Raw genomic sequence first — 22,529 nt, forward strand, 5'->3', positions numbered from 1 at the left:
GCGAGCTTGTGCCGGGAGGATTAAAAAGGTGACAGTAAGAAACCTGAGCTAAAAGAAAACTGTAGATCGGTGTCGCAGCAAGGGATTGTTCTGCTGTGTTCATTTTTGTATTCTTCTTTCAGAGTTTCCGTCATATTGGTTTGTTGGGGGATACCCAGTTTCTGTGATGGAGGACGGATAGAGGAGATGGGAGCTGATGGCAGTGCTGATGGAGTGGAGCCAGGAGGAGTGCAATGCCAATTAGGCGAGTATCTGACCAATCTTAGTACTGTTATTGTTAAGAGAGCTATAATTCCGGATACTCGGGGACGGTGTGGAGGTTTATCGTCTGAAGATTCCTGTATTTGTGAGCTTTGTGGGTCCCTAGTTGATGAGAACTGTATTCAATGGTGCCAGCCTAAATATAACCCGTACTGGGGTGGGTATCCTTTAGAGGATTATCATAGCATGGTAGGCAAAGTGTTAAATCAAACTGATTGCTGGGTGTGTTCACATGTGCCACAGGGACAGCATAACGCTGAATATCACGGAAATTTTAGAATTACAAAAAGGGAAAACATTGGATGGAAAATTTCTTTCATCCAAACAACCACATTTCAAACTCTATCAATTCCTAGTAGATAGATCACTTTTGTGTTTAAACATAACCAACCCCAATAAACCCGGGAGTTGGGAAGTGACAGGGAATAATCAGACGATGACCTTCTCACAGAGAGCTGATAATGAGTCCATAAACCATGATCTGTTACGCTCAATTAAATCTAGTGGGAAACATTTTAGGTACCGGTACACATTGAGTTCCACCAAAGAAATTATTGGTACCAGATGGTTATTGTGCTAAAATAATACAACCAGAGACTTGCATGTACCAGATGGAAGACCCTGAGATAGGATTGTTTGCAAGGGAAATGTGTTTAATGATAATGATGCATACTATTCCTTATGTTCTCCCCGATAATGTGTATTTTATAAGTGGCTCTCCCCGAGTTCCAAAGGTTTGTGTTACCTGGGAAGAGTAGCCCCAGAAGTTATGACCCTCACACATGTTGAAATGCTCGGTATCCATAAAAACACACCATCACCATATCTTCACACACAGTATGAACACAGAGGCAAACAAAATATGATACCTGGTGACATGCATAAAGCCACTCAGTTAATTAGTGAGACAACTGGCTTCCAAGTTTTAGTCGCACTGGATCCCACCAGAATCGCTCAGGGTACATTAAATTTTAGATATATTCAGGAACTTGCTAAATTAATAGATAATATCACCAAGATGTATGATGACACATTCAGGTATACAGGGAGTGAATTGCAAGCATACAAGAAAGAACTGGTGCAACACAGACTAGAGTTAAATTATTTAATTGCTGTTACTGGAGGGTATTGCGTAACATTGGCCACCCAATTTGGAGTGAAGTGTTGCACCTATGTCACCAATGATACCAGTGACCCCAAAGAGGTGATAGACCAGAAGATGGACGAAATTCTGCAGCTAAAATGGTAATTTCGGAAGAACCATAATGCTTCAGTGGCTGAAGTAGGGGAGAAAATAGAAGGATGGGTCTCATGGTTGAACACAGTGAAATGGTCCTCAGGCCTAGGGGAATGGGTCCAGGAAGTGATCGCCAGCATAGGCAAATTCTTGATCCTTATACTGATTGTCATCATAGTAATTGGCCTATGTGTCCGGTATGTTCCTATTGTGTTGAAGTGTGGAAAATGTAAAAGTAGAGTAAGACGAAAGAACGAAATTATGATGGTGGTCAGTAATGGCAATATGAATACTGAGGTAAATATAGAACTGCATTACAACCCTGAACTAGGAAATACCATCATCTAATGTATTATATTTAGACGTGCATAGAATGTATTATTGAAATGTTACTTTTGAAACACCTCAGATAATGTAAAGTCTCAATTTCCCTTCAAGACTGCTTTTATAGGACTGGTGCATCCCCACATCTTTCACATGATCTCCCAAGGTCCGTGGTGTGCATATAATGGTAGTTTTATGTACCCTCCTAGAGACACATTATTGATGGATTAAGAACCACCTTGTGCCATCCCCTAATAACATTACGTAATAGACGTATGTATGCCTAAAATAATTTTAACATCAGGATGTGATAGCATGTTGTTCGCTATCAAAGGGTGGACTGTTGAAGCTGGATTAGTGGCTGAGATGGAATCAGCATAGAAATTGGTGTGCGCGACGCCATCTTGCAAATGGCAGCTAGACTCCATTTTAGAAACAAGAATCTACAAGACACCATTTTGCGACCAGCGCCATTTTGAGTTACAACTCATGAGCTAAGTACAGATGGCAATGTTTTTGATAATCTACCAAAGGTAACTGGAAGAACAGCCTCCTAAGAAAAAGTAAATAGAATAGACAATGCACCAGAATACTGTGAGTGTTTTACATACAAATTGGGAATCCCTGTATGTAGACAAGTATAGTTGTGGCAATTGTAATATAACCCAGACAATGATCTACACAATTGAATTTGTCTGAATCCTAAACAGGTTTTAGTCCCACACCCAGATAGAATGGCCCCGACTTCACAGCTGGGGGTAACACATCTGCATTGCAGTTTGAAACTGTGAGTGAGGAATGAGATGTGTGTGTATGTATGTATGTGTATATATATATATATATATATATGTGTGTATGTACATGTGTATATATATATATGTATATGTTAAGTCCATCGTAGACACCGCACATTACACACAGTTGAGCTGCTAACATGACGCTCAGTAGCGTATGCACAATATCCTGCATGCGAATACTGTTTATTAGCCTCATGCGCACGCATCTGCCCCAAGTTAACTAGCGTCTTTCTATCAAACCCCACATACTTACACATTATATATTTACATACAAGGTTCCATAAGCTTTAAAGTATAAGATTCAAGTTTGTTCATTTATTATAATTGCTGTGAAATAAAGGTTATTTAGTAGCTCAGGTTTAATACATGATAAGTATACCGTGCTTGGTATTATACTGATCTGCACCCTCTCCACAGCTTCCCGGTATCGACGGTGGGAAGATCACACATGCACTCGTAACTTATGGGCCGCAGAGACTTCAAGCACCAAAATGTACATTATAAAACCAACTGTTAGGATTTGCATGAGGCGGGAAACAGAGGCAACCAGCTGTCGGAGGCTGGGCTGTGTCTATTTGAATCAACCTGTTAAATGTTCTGTAACAGATGCGTCCCCCTTGGGAACCACTGGCATCAGCAACAAGCCTTTCTATTGTGTTGTCTATTTCTGGGGGGGTATAAATATGTGTGCTCTGACCCTGGGTTGCTAGTCTTCTTGCTGATTGTTGATTGACGGAGGTTATCTTGCTGATGCTGGGATCTGGTCCAGAGCGCCAGTGTATGTATAACTGTACTTGGGTCTGTATAATTTCTTTGCACTAAATTGTACTTAGATCATAGCGTGTAACTGACTGTACTTTTACTTGAATAATACTTTGTGCTTTGGAACCATAGGTTCAAGGTCTGGAGTCTTTATTTACTGTATGACTGAGTACGCAAAATTGTTTCATCCTTAGAGGTTTATCGGAAGGATATTAGAAGGTATAGGCAGGAGTGTACAGAGGTTAGAATACAGAATCCTTAATATACTCATATATGACATTAAATAATATTTACACATATACCGACGCTCGTATCCTGGTGCACAGATAAATAAATTGAAAATGAGTATACACTCACTTTAAAAAAATGTATATATATGTGAAAGACATATAAAAAATAATAAGAAATACTAAAAAAAAATATTATTAAAAAAGTATTAATATTTCAAGATTCTAGATAAGAAATGTTCCAGCATATCATACCAAATCAAATCATAAATAATACACGGAACAGAGAATCATATCTTCATGTAACGAAAAGAACACAGGACTTTGATGAATCAACTTATAATATAAAAAAGCTATTTACTGTATTCAAACTATTATTAAGTATAGAGAGAATTAAAGGGGATAGTAGAAAATAAAAACTTAAGCAAGGATACCTCAAATAACCTATAACTAAAACTAACCTCCCATTAAAAATCTATTTCAATTGAGTCATTAAACCCTTCAGGGGATAAAGTTCTTAAAGTATGGATCCAATAATTCTCTTGTATGCATAATTTCCTACATCTATCCCTGCCCCTATGCGTCAGTTAATAGCTTCAATGCCAGTAATCTTTAGACCTATTGTATTGTTATGATGTACATTATAGAAATGTTGGTATAGACTATTACCCCCTTAGCATGTTGGATGTTGCATCTATGTTCTAAGAATCTTCCTTTCAGATACCTGGTGGTTCTTCCAACATATTGGAAGGCACAACCACATTCCAATATATAAATGACAAAAGTAGTATTACAGTTGACAAATGTGGATATCTCAAAACATTCTCCTGTTACTCTCAATGAAAAGACTCTTCTTTTGTCACCAATAAATTGGCAAGCTAGACACCTAGATTCATTGCATTTAAAGCAACCAATAGGTTTCTGTAACAGCCATTCACAATTTTAATTAGCCTATTTTCTATAACATTGCTCCTAGTTAGGATATTCCTCAAATTGTCTGATGTTTAAAACACAATGCTGGGTGTTTTGGGAATTTCCTCTTTCAAAATCTGATCTTGCATTACAATGGGAAAGTTTTTCTTTACAATATTCTTAATTCTCAGAGATAGGTTATTATACTTAGAAATAAATTATATTTTAGTAGGTATTTTAATTTTACCTTGTTCCACCTGTTGAATTTAATCCATTGTATCAGAGGAACACAATAATTGAGTTCTATCTAAATCTCTACAATCCGCAAGAGCTCTATTAATAAGAGAGTCTGGATAATGTATGTCTCTGAATACTTCTACTAATTCTGATGATTGTTCACCAGATTACTCATTTTTGGAACAATTGCGTTTTATGTGATGCAATTGACCATATGAAATAGTTTGAACCCAAGGTCTATAGTGACAACTGCTGTAATGCAGAAACTGAAGGGTGTCTACTGGTTTCCTATAAGTTTTAATTGTAATAATTCCTCCCTCCACTTTCAACTGAATATCCAAATCATAAATTTCCTGTCTACTGACCTAACAAGTAAAGGTTATGTTAAATTCATTGTGATTCAGTGATGTGACGAAATCCATAAGACTGTGCTCAGCCCCATCCCATATTGTATTGGGATAGCAAAATGGCTACTGACAGCCATTTCTTTACATGGTTCTTATGTGTGTATCAGACATGAAGTGGTGTATCAGGCATGAAATGGTACAGGAATGTGGAAAGCAGACAAGCCATAAATCCACAAGGCATTGTCTACTGCGATGTACGCTTGCGTTAAGTTTTAGAAAGTCCTTATCAGTAGTTAAGCAATAAAGTAGTTTGAAGTAGGCTTATGCCCATATTAGTAAGAGTTAGAAGGATATGCAAGTAGGATACTATATAAACGAAGAACAAAGGAGATTCCAGTGGCCTGCCATAAGCCTGGACCAAGACTGCAGTTGGTGGCCAGGATATTGTTCATTCAAGCTCTCCATTCTGAGAGACGAGGCTCCTGGATCATGATACCATTTATATTCCGAAGCTAAGTAACTATTATTCTTTTATATCTTGTCATTTGTTGTAGTAAATTATATATTTTTTCAAGATACTGGTTTGTGTGGCTTAATTAACCTTCTGTATCCAAGAACCTTATTCCGTTCCACCGGGAACATTAAAGTGGTGTCAGAAGTGGGATACAGAGAGTTAATGGTCATAAATCTGCTTAGAATGTGCAGTCGATTGTTTTAGCATTGCTGTACAAACGTAGTGTTGTGCAAATGCAGGGTTGTGCAAACCCATGTAAAAAATCCTCTGTCTCATAAGTGAATGAGGGAGGTGTGACCTGATCAGTCACAGAGTGTATACTGTACATCACAGTATATATGTATGTTGTCTATTTACTGTCTTTGTGTTTGTGTTGTTGAAACAAACAAGAATAATGCATTTTATGATTTTTAAGGAATATGCAAATATGTTGAAAAATGAATTGGGATTTCAGCTGGCTGATTTCCAGAAAAAGCACAATGTTGGTTTTTCACTGCCTGGTATTGATAAGAGTAAAAATAGTGAAATTTTGCATAGACCAATATATGCTGAAAGAAGTGTAAAATCTGTTGAGAAGAATGCAGTGATAAGAAAACCTGTCTCACAGACAGGGAGAGTAAGCCTGAATTCACATTGTCCCAGAAATTCCATAGGGAGGGGGAGTGAATCCCCACAAGTAAGTGTTGAGATGTCAGCTAGTGCAGAAATAAGTGCTGATTTATTACACACAGAAAGTGTAGAAATTAGTGAGTTTGAGATACACAGAGAAGTGTGACAGAAAGAACTTGAAACAGAAAATGTGTTTGATCAGAGCAGTGTGATGAAAATTTCTGATTTCACAAAATGTGAACAAAATGTTGAAATCCATGAATGCAGGGAATATGTCCAAAAATCAGAATCAAATTTGAATGCAAATGAGGTTTCTGATAACATGCCATTGGTTAGTGATACTGTTGAGGTGAATGATGGTATGCATGTATTGAATAAGACTGTCCAGCTTGCCATTCACTGTGAACTGATTGAAAAAAAAGATGTGTTTGCATGGCCATTCGAACGGGTGTCCCTAAGTGAAGGGGTGGTGATGATGCCTTTTGCCTTGCCCAATGAGACAAAATGCAAGGGGTGGAAGATAGAATGGATTTCATTACATGACCATGCCCCTGAGACTGAAGACTTCCCCCATGACAACATTACTTTTACATGGCATGATCAATGTGTCATTGTTGAGTTTAAAGATGCAAAAAGTGAATAAGTTGTGTTTTCTGATGAAACATCCATTGCAAATGATGTTCATGGTTTACTTGCTCATTGTGAAGGAGGGGTTGGTGGGTACACACTGACTAATCACAAGGGGCATACATGCAGTACAGACACACTGACTGTGGGTTTGTTTTGTGACAAAGTTGCAGATTTTGTGTTTGGTAATGAAATTGGCATCCCTGTGTATTTCCTTACAAAGCCTTACCAGCCAAAGGTCTTGAAGCAGCTGAAAGACACACAGTTGCTAATGACAATGGCAGAAACTCTGATGCTGATTGAGGAGATAAAAGCACTACTTGCTGGCCGAGTGAAATTTGAACTATCCATATTGGATTTCTTTATGATCACAGCTCCACGGTGGTGGGAAGATTTCCAAGACAGAGAGCATTATTGGTTCATGGACTATGGTGCTACCTGCACCCACACAGGACTGTTGTGGATAATTGCTGAAGCAAAGCAGCTATCTTTACAAGCTGACAGCCGACAGACAGAAGAAGGGGCTAGCGAACTTGTTGAATCTATGACTGTTATCCACGTCACTGACAAGACTGGATGCCCTGAAAGTCTTCACATTGAGAAATGGACATTTGATACAAAGTCTATATGGACTGCTGTCCAAAGCTGGAAGATCGACATGGGACATGCTGATACACACATCTACAGCTTCAATGGTGTGTGCACAAGTTAACTGAGCACAGAAAATGGTGTGCAATTCACCGCAAAGACAGCACTGATGGTGCTAGAACTGTTAAGCCATAACAGAGCTGACGCTGCATTCAAGCAAACTCATATCAAAGGGATTCCTTATATCCAAACCATGGTCAGAGACATTGCAGAAACCTGTTACATTTGCCAACAGCTGGAAATGTGGCCTACCTTGCTTGTTACTGATAAAGGCCTCATATACTGTGAATGACTGTACAAGTCTGGCAATTTTAATTCATCGTTTGCCACCAAGAAGATGGAGGACGAGTGCTGTACTGAACAGCTACAGAACACTGTCATTCAGGAGTGAAGTTGTCTCAAGCAGAGTGATACACGATAAGAGACTTTCCTGAAGATGTGACACAGACTGACTTGTTGATATTATGGGATGTCCAAGAAGATTCAAGCAGACAGACACCCATTTTACAGAAACAACATGGAGTATATTGGGTTTTCTATGCTTCATACCATTCACAAAACTGACATCAGTATGATTGAATGAATGGATGTGTTGTTTAGGAAACAGGAATGTTCATATATATATACAATGTTGGGGTTTTTAGAGCAGGCTGTGTACAGTATATATATTTTGATAACCGGAGGGTAGTAAAAGGTGAAACTTTTTAAGTAAGATATCTGGTGCACAGACGCAAACATTTATGATAAGGTTGTTGTGAAGAAATGTTTAGTAGGAAGAGAAATAGAGACAGGTGTAAGAGATAATTGTAGCATGATAAGTAAATGCTTATTTTGTTTTGTTGTTATGGTTTATCTCACACTGTTTATTTGTTTAAGCCAACAGGTTGCTGGTTGGAGCAGGAGATGAGAGAACGTTGCTGGAGGCGTGGCTGAGATGACAATGGCCAGAGAGTGATTATACAGGAGAGTCCAGGAGGACAAAAGAGTTATAAGATCTGATAGCACAACCATTACGTACATTTATGTGCATTGTGCAAAACTGAACTTGTGCCTTATATTGGTTGGATCCACACTCACCAATATTCTCAAGACTTTTTCAAGATTTCATTGAACTGAACTGAACTTTACTGATAATAATTATCTTATAAGTAACTGATATATTTGATATAATCATATGTATTATTCAATGTTTTATTAGAGTATTCACATATAAAAGGGGATTGTTTATGTTTGAGTATATGGTGGGTAGGACGATATTTCAAATATGGGATGTAGGAGCTCAATTAGTTAATACTGCCAGGGAATGGCGGGCTCTGTTAAACATTACACATAATTGTAGTGATACCAGACATGATGCAATTAACACCTGAGCAGAGATCTTTTGGCCAATGTATACACTGTGATGGCTAATATTCCATATATTCTTCCAGATGATGTGTATTACCTTTGTGGGAGAAAGGCCTACAAATGGTTGCCCTATGGAGGATTTGGTAATTTTACATTGGGATGTTTGATCCCCACCACATTCTTTACAGATGGGAATCAAGTTAATACCAAGCAGATTCCACATAATTTGTTAACCAAGAGAGTAGTGCAGCCTTTAAAACAGTATTATGAGTAAAGTTGGTTACGGTGGTTCAACCCTGTTCAGAAATAGGGGGCTGGTTCACTGGTTTACTGCATATGCTCATCTATGGAATCATGATAATATGTATGTATCTTGGGGTCAAGGTATTATTTCTTTGTGCAGGGAAATGTTGTAACACACTGGATTCTTTTAAATTGATGCCGATTAGGAGGAAAGATTCCTATGAGAACATGATATACATGTCTTTCACACCATAAGGGTGGACTGTATTGGGATAGCAAAATGGCTACTGACAGCCATTTCTATTCATGGTTCTAATTTGTGTATCAGACATGAAGTGGTGTATCAGGCATGAAATGGTACAGGAATGTGGAAAGCAGACAAGCCATAAATCCACAAGGCGTTGTCTACTGCGATGTACTCTTGAGTTAAGTTTTAGAAAGTCCTTATCAGTAGTTAACCAATAAAGTAGTTAATTATATCTTTTTTCAAGATACTGGTTTGTGTGGCTTAATTAACCTTCTGTATCCAAGAACCTTATTCCGTTCCACTGGGAACACATATAAAAAATAACATCTATAAATCTATAATAGAGCATGAGAGATGTGCCGTGTCCGCCAACCCACACATGGTGATCCTCAAAGGCACCCATGTATAAATTCACAAAACTCAGCACGAATCTCGTGCCCATCGCTGTGCCCAGTGTCTGCAAATAATACGTGCAGCCATACAGAAAATAATTGTGAGTGAGAATAAAGTGAATGGAAACCAATAAAAACTGTCTCTGCCTCTCTGAGACCCCACACACTTTTTTAAGGCTTATCTACCATTTCAATTCCCTGAGTATGAGGTATATTAGAATATAAAGCCTGTACATCACATAATTATATGAGATCTCAGAGAGGTGGCCAACGGTTGCAAATAAAAATCCACATAATGTGACAAATTAGATGTGAGACAACCAACACCAGAAATAATAGGTCTCCCAGGAGGTGATATAAGTCATTAGTGTATTTTAGGGAGGTAATAAAATGTGGCAGTAATAGGATGTGTGGAAAGCAAATAAGACTTTTCCTCTCTCGTTATCCGTCCATCAAACAGTGCACCTTCCAATAGAATATTAAGATCCACCCAGCATCATCAGCATTTTAGTTTTCAACCACATCCCACCAAATACCCAGACAACATTAGAACAGAATCCACCCAAGGATGGATTCTACCATTGTGGAACCTTAGTTTATAGCACCTATTTGAGAAGCCTTGAGAAGCACTGTGTCTACTCCAATAAAGAGGTTTTTGATCCTACACATGAGCTTTTGCCTCTCCTTTGATTCATACACACTTGCCGCATTAGATACATTCCAGGTATATACAGTACCTTCAGCCACATCAACCGCACCATCCTTCTACCCAAAACACTCATCCACCATCCCTCTACATTGGGCATTGACCCCCAACCCTGCACAGGCACCAGATCTGAATGCATGTTATATCCCTATATTTCTGGCTCCCCTATTTGAAGTGAGGGTATGGAAGGGGAATGTGTTACTACAGCAGTAAGAGAGGGATTTGTTACTATAGAGATGAGGGAGGGGAATGTGTCACTACATAGATATGGGGGGGATGGAAAATGTGTAACTACACAGGTATGGGAGGGGTATGTGTTACTACACAGGTGAGGGAGGGGAATGTGTTACTATAGAGGTGAGGGAAGAAAATGTGTAACTACACAGGTATGGGAGGGGTATGTGTTACTACACAGGTGAGGGAGGGGAATGTGTTACTACACAGATGAGGGATGGGAATGTCAAATGTATTACTACAGGGTGAAGGATAGGAATGTGTTACTCCAGGGGTGAGTGGGGTAATGTGTTATTCTAGAGGTGAGGGTGGGGAAAAAGTTACTACAGGTGTGAGTATGGGTAATGTGTTACTACAGGTGTGAGGGAGGGATTGTATTTCTACACAGGTGAGGGAGGAGAATGTCAAATTTGTTACAACATGGGCAAGGGAGGGAAATGTGTTACTATAGAGGTGAAGGAGTGGAATGTGTTTGTACACAGATGAGGGAGGGCAATGTCTTACTACATCAGTATATATCAGTAAGGGAGGGGATGTATTCATGAGCATAAATACCATAGGTGCAAGGGGTCTATGGGGCCCAGAGCTGAGGAGGGCCCATCTTCCATGTCAAAGTACATTTGTTACATACAATTTTCACCATTGGGTGGTACAAAGGGGCCCTTACAAACTTTGCCTATGGAGCCTTAATATACCTAGTTATGCCCCTGGATGCATTACTGTAGAGGTAAAGGATTAATGTTTTACTGGAGTGGTGAGATTGAAATGGAAACAGTATAACTAAGGTCCACCCAAGTGAAACCAGGTACAATATACTGTATATATATATATATATATATATATATATAGATTCAACAAAATATCTATATAAACAAATTTCTATAATAAATTAATGTAAATATAATATAGTTGTGATTTTATTTATCAATTATTTATAACACTACAGGATTAAACAGAAATCACTTGGTGGTGTGTGAATTCTGTCATTTATACCAACAAATACAGGTATCGACGCACACACAGCATTGCATAAATTTTGAGCAATTGAAGTTCAATATTTCTAAGCAAGTTTACTCCGGTACAGGAGACTCTCCTCAATTTCCCACCACCTGCCATTTCTATGCTACTGTACTCTATGCCACTCAGCGATATTTTACATGAAACCACAATGCACTAGACATTGTATTGTACATAATACAGCAACGAGTGTGCGCTTTAAAATGCGCAGTCAGTTTTTAATATACAGACACATTCATAGCGGCACATTAGTTGTCCTAGCAGATGGGGGATGGTGTCCTTGGCAATGGTCACCGTTCGTAGCCTTTTCAGGACACAAGGGCAGTGCTGACTGCTTACAGTAAATGGCTAACAGAGAATCCTTTATTATGGTAATGAAAGTCACTTGATTGCTTTGGGGGAAGTGACCTGATGCACTGTGTGTGACTCCTGATCCACTGGGCATGCATATTACTACTGCATGAGCCTCCTTACACCACAGCTATGGAGCGGCTCCACTGGGCATGTGCCAGAGATCCCATTGTAATGCCACGGAGCTGACAGCCTCCACATCTCCAACGTGCCGACATTGGCGCAAGTTTGCTTTTTTAAATGCACAATCAGTTTGTAATACAGAGACCTCTCTCTCAAACAGAGGCCCTGATTCAGAGCCGGACACTCTGACAGAGCGCTCGCTCTGAATCAGAGCCATCCCTCTGTTTTTTTTTAGCGGCCTCCTGGCCACTCGCATAGCTGTGGGTGACCACCCACAGCTATAGCGAGCAGCCAAAATGATGGTCACGATGGTTGAGACCATCGCGACCATCGGGCTTACAACAAGACCCTTGTGGTAGGGTCTCATCTGCTGCACTCCCACTGACATCACTTGTGATGTCAGTGGGGCTGGCCCCAGACGGTAGGCGTTCCCATGGGAACGCCTCCATCTGGCCAGCCACGCCCCCAGCACGCCCACCAAAGGGGGCGTGCTGTCACTCACCATCGACAGAATGCCCCCATTGTAGCGAAACCCATAGCGACGGCTTGGCCATCGCTTTCCGGGTCTTACGCATGCGCACGACGGAGCCGGCTCCCTCATGCGCATGTGCACTGGGCCAACATCAACCCACTTGCGAGCGATCAGCGCTCGCGAGTGGGTCTGAATCTGGCCCAGAGCCCACTACCAGTTTCTGAAGTCATGAAATCACTATAGTGTAAAAGTCTGGGACAGCTCTGACAGTGGCGCAAGTGTGCAACTAAAACTGCGTAGTCAGTATGTAATACAGACAACTGGGCATGAGCAGTGCTCTGATGTTCCATACACCATGGCATCACGGTACACGGCATATGGAGCAGCTTCACTGGGCATGCGCCAGAGATCTCATTGCAACCCCTCAGACCTGACAGCCACCACAGCACCGATGTGCTGACATTGGCGCAAGTTTGCGATTTTAAATGCACAATCAGTTTGTAATACAGAGACCTCTCTCTCAAACAGAGCCCATTACCAGTTTCTGAAGTCATGAAATCACTTTAGTATAAAAGTCTGGGACAGCGCTGACAGTGGCGCAAGTATGCAACTTCAACCGCACATTCAGTATGTACTGTAATACAGCCATCCTACTTTTTCTGTGTGACTCCTGATCCACTGGGCATGTGCAGTGCTATGATCTTCCATACACCATGGCATAGTGCTACATGGCATATGGAGCGGCTCCACTGGGCATGCGCCAGAGATCCCATTGCATCCCCTCCACTGGGCATGCGCCAGAGATCCCATTGTAACCCCTCAGAGCTGACAGCCACCACAGCGCCGACGTGGCAACATTGGCGCAAGTTTGCAGTTTTAAATGCACAATCAGTTTGTAATGCCTCACTTTTAAACAGCCCAATACTGTCCAGAGCCGACAAAGCAAAAAAAAATTATTATTTTCCAGGGCTCGAACCCGGGACAAGAACTGTTGCAAAGCGATCACCTAACCTCTAGCCCACAAGCCAGTCACTGTATATTAAAAACTGCACGTAGCAGGCTCATCCTTGTGCACTCCACCCACCCACTGCTGTTTTTAATATGAAAAAAATGTGTTTTTCCTTTCAAAATATTATACTAGTACACACAGTACCCCACCATTAAAGAATAATTCATCCCATCTCATTGACAACTGTGCGTGCATCTCATTAATCTAAAGTATCGGTTAAACCATCATAACAACTCGGACAACTACACTACTTCATAGTTATGTACAATGGCCCTCATTCAGAGGCGGTCGCAAGAAGCGATTGCTCTCTCTGAATGAGGGCGGCCACTTCTTTTTTATAGTGCGGCCTCCTGGTCGCTAGCTAAGCTGTGGGTTACCACCCACAGCTTAGCGACCGACCAGGTTGATGGTCGTGATGGTCAAGACCATCGTGACCATCGGGGCTTGCGGCGAGACCCTAAGGTTGAGACTCGGCAACCACAAGCCCCATGGAGCTTCCTGCTCTGATCGAGCAGGAAGCTCCCCACTGACATCACTGCTGATGTCAGTGCAGCCGCCCACAAAACAGCAAGCATTCCATTAGGAACGCCTCAATTTGTGAAACCACCCCCCCGCCCTGCCTACAAAACGGGGCGAGCTGTCGATCAACATCGACAGCTGGCCTTTTGTAGTGAGCTCCGGAGCGAGAGAGTTTCTCTCTCGTTCCGGGGCCTTGCGCACTCACAGTGCGGCCGCTGCGCGTGCGCAGGGCCTTAACATCGACCCGGTTGCGGGCGCTCAGCATTTGCGACTGGGTCTGAATGAGACCCAATATGTGTACTGATTTGTGTCCTGTTCTAAGATCTTATGTATGTGACATTAAAAAGATTGGTTGTGCAAACCTGCAAATACTGTACAGTGCGTGATATCCATCCAATTTAACAGTATGGCATTCAGTACAAATCACAACAGTGGAGCATGCGCCAACCAGCGGTTAAGCGCTGTATTACATGCCATAGCGTATCCTTAGTTGAAGAATACCATGGTACGCCAAGGTCCAGCCATCATGTAATGTTCCATGGCGCGACACAGAGGCCTGAATGGCACGCTCTGAGCAACAAACTAGTTGGGCACATCTGTAATCAGCAGAGCTGCATATACCTACATTTGAAAGTTACTATGACAACAAAGAAAACTTTTTTTTTAAAAATATTTCAGCCTCGGACGGACAGAGCAGTGCAGAGATTGCAGCAGCGCCAGCCCAAGCTAGCGAAATCAAAAAGGGTAATCATGGGAAAGGTCAGTGCCTCTGACCATTCATAAATTTATGACACATTTGGTGCCCTATCTTGTATCTAGTAGTTTTTCTCAGCATATTCCATAACTTTCATTTAGGAAGCTGTAAAACTGAAGTTAGGGCTTAAAGTGGTCCTAACGACATGGTGGAACTCACCCCCATCCTCTGCATTTTTTCAATAAAGGGACAGCGCACACCTTATGCGCGTGCTGCAAAAAGTGTCGTGGTCTCAAAAGAAAGGGGTGTGATCACACAACAGTATCCCCAATTCAAATTACACCACACAGTAGCACAATCTTATTTACATTACACCGCACATAGTGCCCCTGATTCACATTACACCACATAGTAGTGTCCCTTATTCATATTATTACACACAGTAGTGCCCCTTTTACATAATGCCCACAGTTGTAGTGCCCCTTATACAATGCCCATAGCAGTAGTGCCCCTCATGCAATGCCCACTGTAGTGGTGCACCTTATGCAATGCCCACAGTGGTAGTGCCTCTTATGCAGAGCCCACAGTCATGGTGCCCCTTATGCTGTGCCCCCAGGAGTAGTGCCCCTTATGCAGTGCCTCCTATGCAATGCCCCCATTAGTAGTGCCCCCAGTGGTAATGCCCCATTAGTAGTGCCCCCCAGTTGTATTGCCCCCTGTAGTAGTTCCCCTCTGTAGTAATGCCCCCAGTAGTAGTATCCCCTGTAGTAATGCCCCCAGTAGTAGTTCCCCCCTGTAGTAATGCCCCCAGTAGTAGTTTCCCCTGTAGTAATGCCCCCAGTAGTAGTTCCCCCCCTGTAGTAATGCCCCCAGTAGTAGTATCCCCTGTAGTAGTGCCCCCAGTAGTAATTCCTCCAGTAGTAGTGTCCTCTATAGTAGTGCCCCCAGTAACAATGCCCCCTGTAGTAATGCCCCCAGTAGTAGTGCCCTCAGTAGTAGTGCCCCCAGTAGTGGTAGTACCCCCAGTGGTAATACCCTTACACAAAAAGAAGCAGTAACACACAATACTTACCTTAAGCTTCGCTCCTGCGTCCGCTGCCGTCTGACTGGCTGCTCCTCGGAACTATGGGAGAGAGATGCCATGACCTCTCTCCCATTGTGCCCACTGCGCTCGCTGGTAACAAAATCTCAGCGGGCGCCCGGCAACTCCCTGCGGCGCAGGACTGACTGGCTGGGCAAGGTGGGCAGAAGGCGGAACTGGTTCCACCTCCAAGTAGAACTGGCAGAACGCAGTTCCACCCCGTTCCGGACCGCTTTAACCCCTAAGTGCAGGCCTGCAGCACAAATGCTGTTTTGTGATGTTAAACACTTACTTTGCATGAATGCACCAATCTACTGTACATCAGAAACACATACAGTATTGCAATCAGAACAATATACCAGAAGATGGCAGCAAGGCTCTCTTATAAGAGCTGCACTCTCAAAAACAGCCATAAGGTCAAACTGAAGATAATGAATTTAAAATTAACCATTCTATGTTGTATTCTATCACATTAAGGGGATCCAATAGCAATAGTTGTTAGGGCTTCGTACTGACGTTTTAACTTTCTCTAGTATGAGTGTTCCATACTGGAGAATTCAAGAGATGGTTGCTTAGATCATTTAGACATGGGAATTCAGTAGAGGGTGTGCTCCTGCACCTTTGTATGTATAGAGAACAAAGAGCTGCACAAAACACAAAAAAAAACTGCGTGCATGGATACTTTACTTTTATCAGTCAACATGAATATGTTGTGGGAAACCCACTGACATGACGTCAATGCTGGAAACATTCAGTTATGCAGATTCACAAAGTATTTCAAACACAGATTGTATCCACAGAAAAAAACAGCCTGATTCAGATTTGGAAATTGTTAGAAAGTATAGATGATGACACCTGGGATTAGCGAGCTGCTGTGTATGATAGCTGACTCTATCAACATAAATTCAAAACAAACAAATATACACTGCGCTCAACTTAAATGATGTATGTCCAGAGTGAATAAATTAATAATCAATCTTTACTTGAGCATAAAAAACCTCTGAATATGTACATACACACAGTGTCGGACTGGGGTATGAAGGGCCCACTGGGGGAATACAGTGATAGGGGCCCATACTTAAGGGTGTGGCCAAACTCCAGAGTGGGTGTGGCCTGCCAACAGAGGCATGTCTAACTATTAGAGAGTGCATGGTCTGGGCCTGTTTAAAAAAATATATACAGTAAATACTGCTAGTGCATGCAAAATAATGTAAAAAATTAATAACAGAAAGACATTGTAGAAAAAAAACAGTCTTGTGTAGTATAATGTAACATATGTATAATTCAATATTTACCCTATGCCAATCAGCAATATCTTGTTCTATGTTAACCAATCAGGAATTAGATCCTGACTCATATATGTTATATATAGCAAACGTGCATGAAGGTTCAGAACTGTATACATTGGCCCTCATTCAGAGCCACTCGCTATTTGCGGTCATTCGTTCTAAAACAAGGGGTGGCTATTCAAATGAACCGTTCGCTGTTTGCGGTCTGTTCACGCCTCTATGTCTGAACGAGCGAACAAAACTTGCGTTCCTACATCATGTCCACTATTTATTAGATTAATCGAGTACATCGAACAGGGTATGAACTGCTCGCTATTCTTGTGGTTGGTTTTTGCTACCACAATTTTGCGAGCAGTTCTGGCTTAAAAAAAACCCAGTGACGTGGTCAATGACGCTGCTGTTATAAATATGCACACCCATAAAACGCCCGTTTTGACCTTTAAGCACGCCTGCGATCGGATCTCCACTCCCCGTTTTCAAGCAGCTTCCCCTGTTACCACCCACATACGCCTCTTTCTGTCACTCAAATTATCAGGCATTCGCTATTTTGCGAGCACATGAATTTCATCCGCACTGACTGGTTTGCGCATGCGTATAACGATCCGTACGCATGCGCAGTTGGGCAAACATCGCTCAGAGCGAACGAGCTGCCGCTTACGAGTGGCTCTGAATCAGGCCCATTGGTTTCTATCTTCATGTGTCAATTGTGTGTGTATGTACATTTTCAGAGGTTTTTTATGCTCAAATAGAGATTGATTATTAATTTATTCACTCTGGACATACATCATTTAAGTTGAGAACAGTGTATATTTGTTTGTTTTGATTCAGATTTGGGAATAGAGTAAAGGTGCATACACACTGGGCGACCTAGCGATTCACCGATATCGATCAACGATTGTTTAGAAATTTACTGTCCTCACTGGTGGACAATGTCGTTCACTTCGTTCATTTTTACTGAACGATATTATGGCCGATTTTATAAACGATCCACGATAAACGATGTCGTCAACCGATATTGAAAGCCATTTGAATGGGACAATATTTCTTTAAAAGGTATATATAATTTTTAATATAAATAAAAGTAAGTGGTGCTTTTAAAAGTCAATAAAAAGCTGTCGGCCATTTCATAAAATTGCATTTATGCTCAGTGGCTAGTTCTGTAAGGTGTATACTTGCAGAACGTTGTTACTTTGCTAGTTTTCTGTAGTTTGTTATTGGCTTGCCAATTAAACAAGTGCTGATCATTATCTGTGGTGATGGATCTGCATCGTCGTCGTGTAATGCTAGCATATGCTGGAGCTGTGCTACTCACTGATCGAGGGAGGTCTGAGAAGGGGAGTAGGCCTCGGTCATGCTGGATGAAAGAGTGGCTGCAGCAGAGAGAGTCTCTCTCTCATATGCCACTACTTTGGGAAATCCGGGAAAATAATCCAGATGATTTCTGGAACTACTTGAGAATGAATGATGCAACATTCCAAGAATTGTTGGCCTTGGTTACACCTAATATTCAGAAGCAGGATACAAGGCTGCGGAGTGCAATACCTGTGGCTGAGAGGCTTATTGCAACTCTACGTTTTTTGGCAACTGGCAGATCTCTGCAAGATTTAAAGTTTGATACATTGATATCACCCCAGGCTTTAGGTATTATCATACCTGAGACTTGCAAAACTATATATACTGTCCTGAGGGCTAATTATTTTAAGGTAAGCCTAATCTACTTGTTTTAATGCTTGTAATTATGTAATCCAAAAGTAACAAAATGAACATAGGGGTTAAATCTATAAATTATATGTAATGTGTTTTTTCATAATGTTAGATTTCTGATGGCCATGCACTGTATGCACCCTTCAATGGTACTATATGCTGCAGGGGCACTATTTGTTGTTGCAAAGATTGTAACCTGAAATTTTTATTTGATTTATTACTGGCAGCAATGAGTTTTTCGGTGAAAGTGATGCAAAATCAATTAAATACCATCCACAATCTGCATTTCTGATAATGCAATAACAATTCTGTGAAATGTATGCCCTCTTTACTTGTTGTGGTATATTTAATTTGACGTTATAAATATGTATTAAATAATTTTATCTTTGTTTTAATATTTCAGTTTCCGTCTTTGGTGGAGGAGTGGCAAATAATCGCTAAAGAATTTGAACGAAGATGGCATTTTCCAAATTGTGGTGGGTCAATAGACGGTAAACATGTTCGTATAACTCCCCCTGGCAAAAGTGGATCCTTATTTTACAATTATAAAGGCTTTTTTAGTATTGTAATGATGGCAATAGTTGATGCCAACAATGAATTTATTTACGTTGATGTGGGCAAGAATGGGAGGTCGTCTGATGGTGGGTCTTTCCGGCAGACAGTTTTCTATGACAGACTAATGTCAAATAAATTAAAATTGCCTTCATCATCACAATGTAAATATGGACTAAATTTTGTGTTCGTGGCAGATGAGGCCTTTGCTTTGAGTGACCACCTCATGAAACCATTCCCCCAGAGGGGATTAACCAAAGAAAAAAGAATTTATAATTACAGGCTGTCAAGAGCCAGACGCACCGTTGAAAATGCCTTTGGGATTTTGGCAAACAGGTTCCGTATTTTCCACACTGCCATTAACTTACGAATAGACAAAATAGATTGGATCGTACTTGCATGTTGTGCTCTTCACAATATGCTTAGACGAAAAAACTTAGGACAACAGCCAGCGGTGTATTCACAGCAAGATGAATCACAAACTCCTGATTGTAGCACTGTGTTCACTTCTGTGAACAGAGAACGAATTCCATCATCTGGTGTTGGACGTGCAAAGGAAATTAGAGAGCAGTACGTCTCCTATTTCAATGGTTCTGGAGCTGTTCCATGGCAGGAATCATGTATGTAAACAGTTCTACATTTGCAATTGACCTCTTTCTGTATTTCAATAAATTATACTTTGTATGCTTCACAGTTTTGTTTTATTTCCTGTAATAAATATAACACAAAATGTACATGCACGGTATACTAACCCAGTGGATATTTCCAAACGAATCCTCCCCCAGGATAAACTTGCGGTGAAGGTGCATTGGGTACTGTAGCTAACACTACCGTCAGGAGGCTATTGAATGTTGTTTGAGTATGCCAGTATTAAGTATCAGAAAATTGCATAGCATATATCAATATCTATCATTTATTTAATTTAACTAATCAATATGTATGGCAAAAGTAAAGACAAAACAAAATTAATTTAGCTTTTTCTTCAGTTTTATGTAGAAAACAAAGATTATAACTATATAATATACATACATTATGTATTCATTAACCTTTACCAGGCAAAAGAGTGTGTCTGGAGCAAAGAATTCCAACTGAGTCATTGAAAAAAGACAATGAGACAAATACTTTGGTACACTACAGAACAAAAAAAGGGATGTCAACATTAACCTGCTTCAAGGAACAGATGCCCAATGTATTGACGGTATGCAAAAATAAGCTCAACAAGCTTTAGAAAAATTGAGCGAATGGCATATAGTAGCCATCACTATGTCTTACTGACCATTCTTCAACAAAATAGGAAAAACAACAAAATAAACAGAGTGAGTTTTTTTTTTAAACAATTTTAATTAACGCAAAAAAAAAACAAATTAAGCTTTATAAAAAACATCGTCACCATGAAGAGTGGCATTAGCACTCTGCCAAGCGTTCGAGACTACGCTGGCTGAGGTACTTTGGAAGGGAGGTGTTGGTGTTTGGCTCCGCGAATCATAATAGGGGAAGGGATTTGATAGAGGAGGATTTTGTACAGGGGACAACGCGGTTATATGTTGTGGGATAGGGACAATGCCAGAGGCAGATTGGATGGACTTTTGAATTGGATCTATGGCGATGGCACTTGTCATTTTCAAATCGCTTTGATAGGCATGTACCATCGCCATATAAACAATATGTTTAAAAGTCAGTACCTGTTCAGGTGGAAGGCACAGTATTTCACTGGCAATATTTTGCCCAAAGATTGTATTTGAATCAGGGGGATTCCGAATCAACTCCTCTGCTTGTTTTAAAAACACTCACTACGTGAAATAGCACAGGTGGATGCCTTGGAAGACATCTTCTTCTTCTTTGCTGGAGCTTCAGACGGCTTCGTCATAGCCACAAAATCCACCTCTGTGTGCTCACTGGACAGAGGTTCACAGGCAACATGTGCAGTCATGACCTTAATAGTGAATAAAAAACAAAATCAATTAAAAAAATAAAATAAAATAAAAAAACAAGGAGAGAAAATAAAAATAAAAAAATACCTTAGCCGGACTGTCCATTTCCTGTGCGACCACATCAGGGGAATGCGGCTCCAAGGTACATCTGGACTTATTCTTTGGCTCTTTTTCCAATGTGAACAGGAGCAAATCGTAATACCACAGTGAAGGCTTTTTTATGTCATCGACCCCTGCTCCAGATCGTTTAGCTTCAATATACTTATTGTGTTCCTTTTTGAATACCGTCCGTAGATTCTGGATATGGTCCTTCACCCATTCAATATCCACTTCACTATGAAGTTCTTCACTATACTTCATAATGTCCTCCAGTGCCTTATTTTTTTTCACCCGATTGGAGTAATCTTTAGACCCAATCTTCCAGAGGCACTCGTTTGACCGGTAAAGGTCAATGAATCCAGTCCAGAAAGTTTTATTTTTTGATCCAGACATTTCTGAAAAAAATTCAAAATTGGGACCCAGTTAATACTCCCCTTCGACTGTCCACCCCAGTACTTTATCCCCACATGCAACATGTCCGCCTAGTGCATTATCCCCACATGCAACATGTCCCCCTAGTGCATTATCCCCACATGCAACATGTCCCCCTAGTGCATTATCCCCACATGCAACATGTCCCTCTTGTAATGTTTGCAAGAAGACACCCGGAAAATAGGCCAAACGAAAGCACCTTAAACATTGGTGGACAGTGGGGTCTTTTTTACTTACCCCTGGTAACTTTATGACAGAGCAAATAAATATTTCCTGCTTCCAATGTTCAGCTCTTCCAGCGTTCAGCTCTGCCAGCTCTGCAAAGAAAACAAGATGGAGGAAAGGGAGTTTCCTGGGAGTGGCAATAAACCAAAAACATCGTTTATCGTTTTCTAAAATACAGACCGATATGAATGAAATACACAACGATATCGTTCCAATCGGCCTGCATGTACTGGCAATAAACGACACAGATAAACGACAAATGGGAGCGCGCAATATCGTGATCGGTCATCGTTTTTTGCAAAAAAACACCCGATTTTTTAAACGATTGAACGATAACAATATCTTTATCGTTAAATTGGT

The sequence above is a fragment of the Taudactylus pleione genome, unplaced genomic scaffold, assembly GCF_031769625.1.
Source record: "Taudactylus pleione unplaced genomic scaffold, aTauple2 ptg000113l, whole genome shotgun sequence".
Taxonomy (NCBI): Eukaryota; Metazoa; Chordata; class Amphibia; order Anura; family Myobatrachidae; genus Taudactylus; species Taudactylus pleione.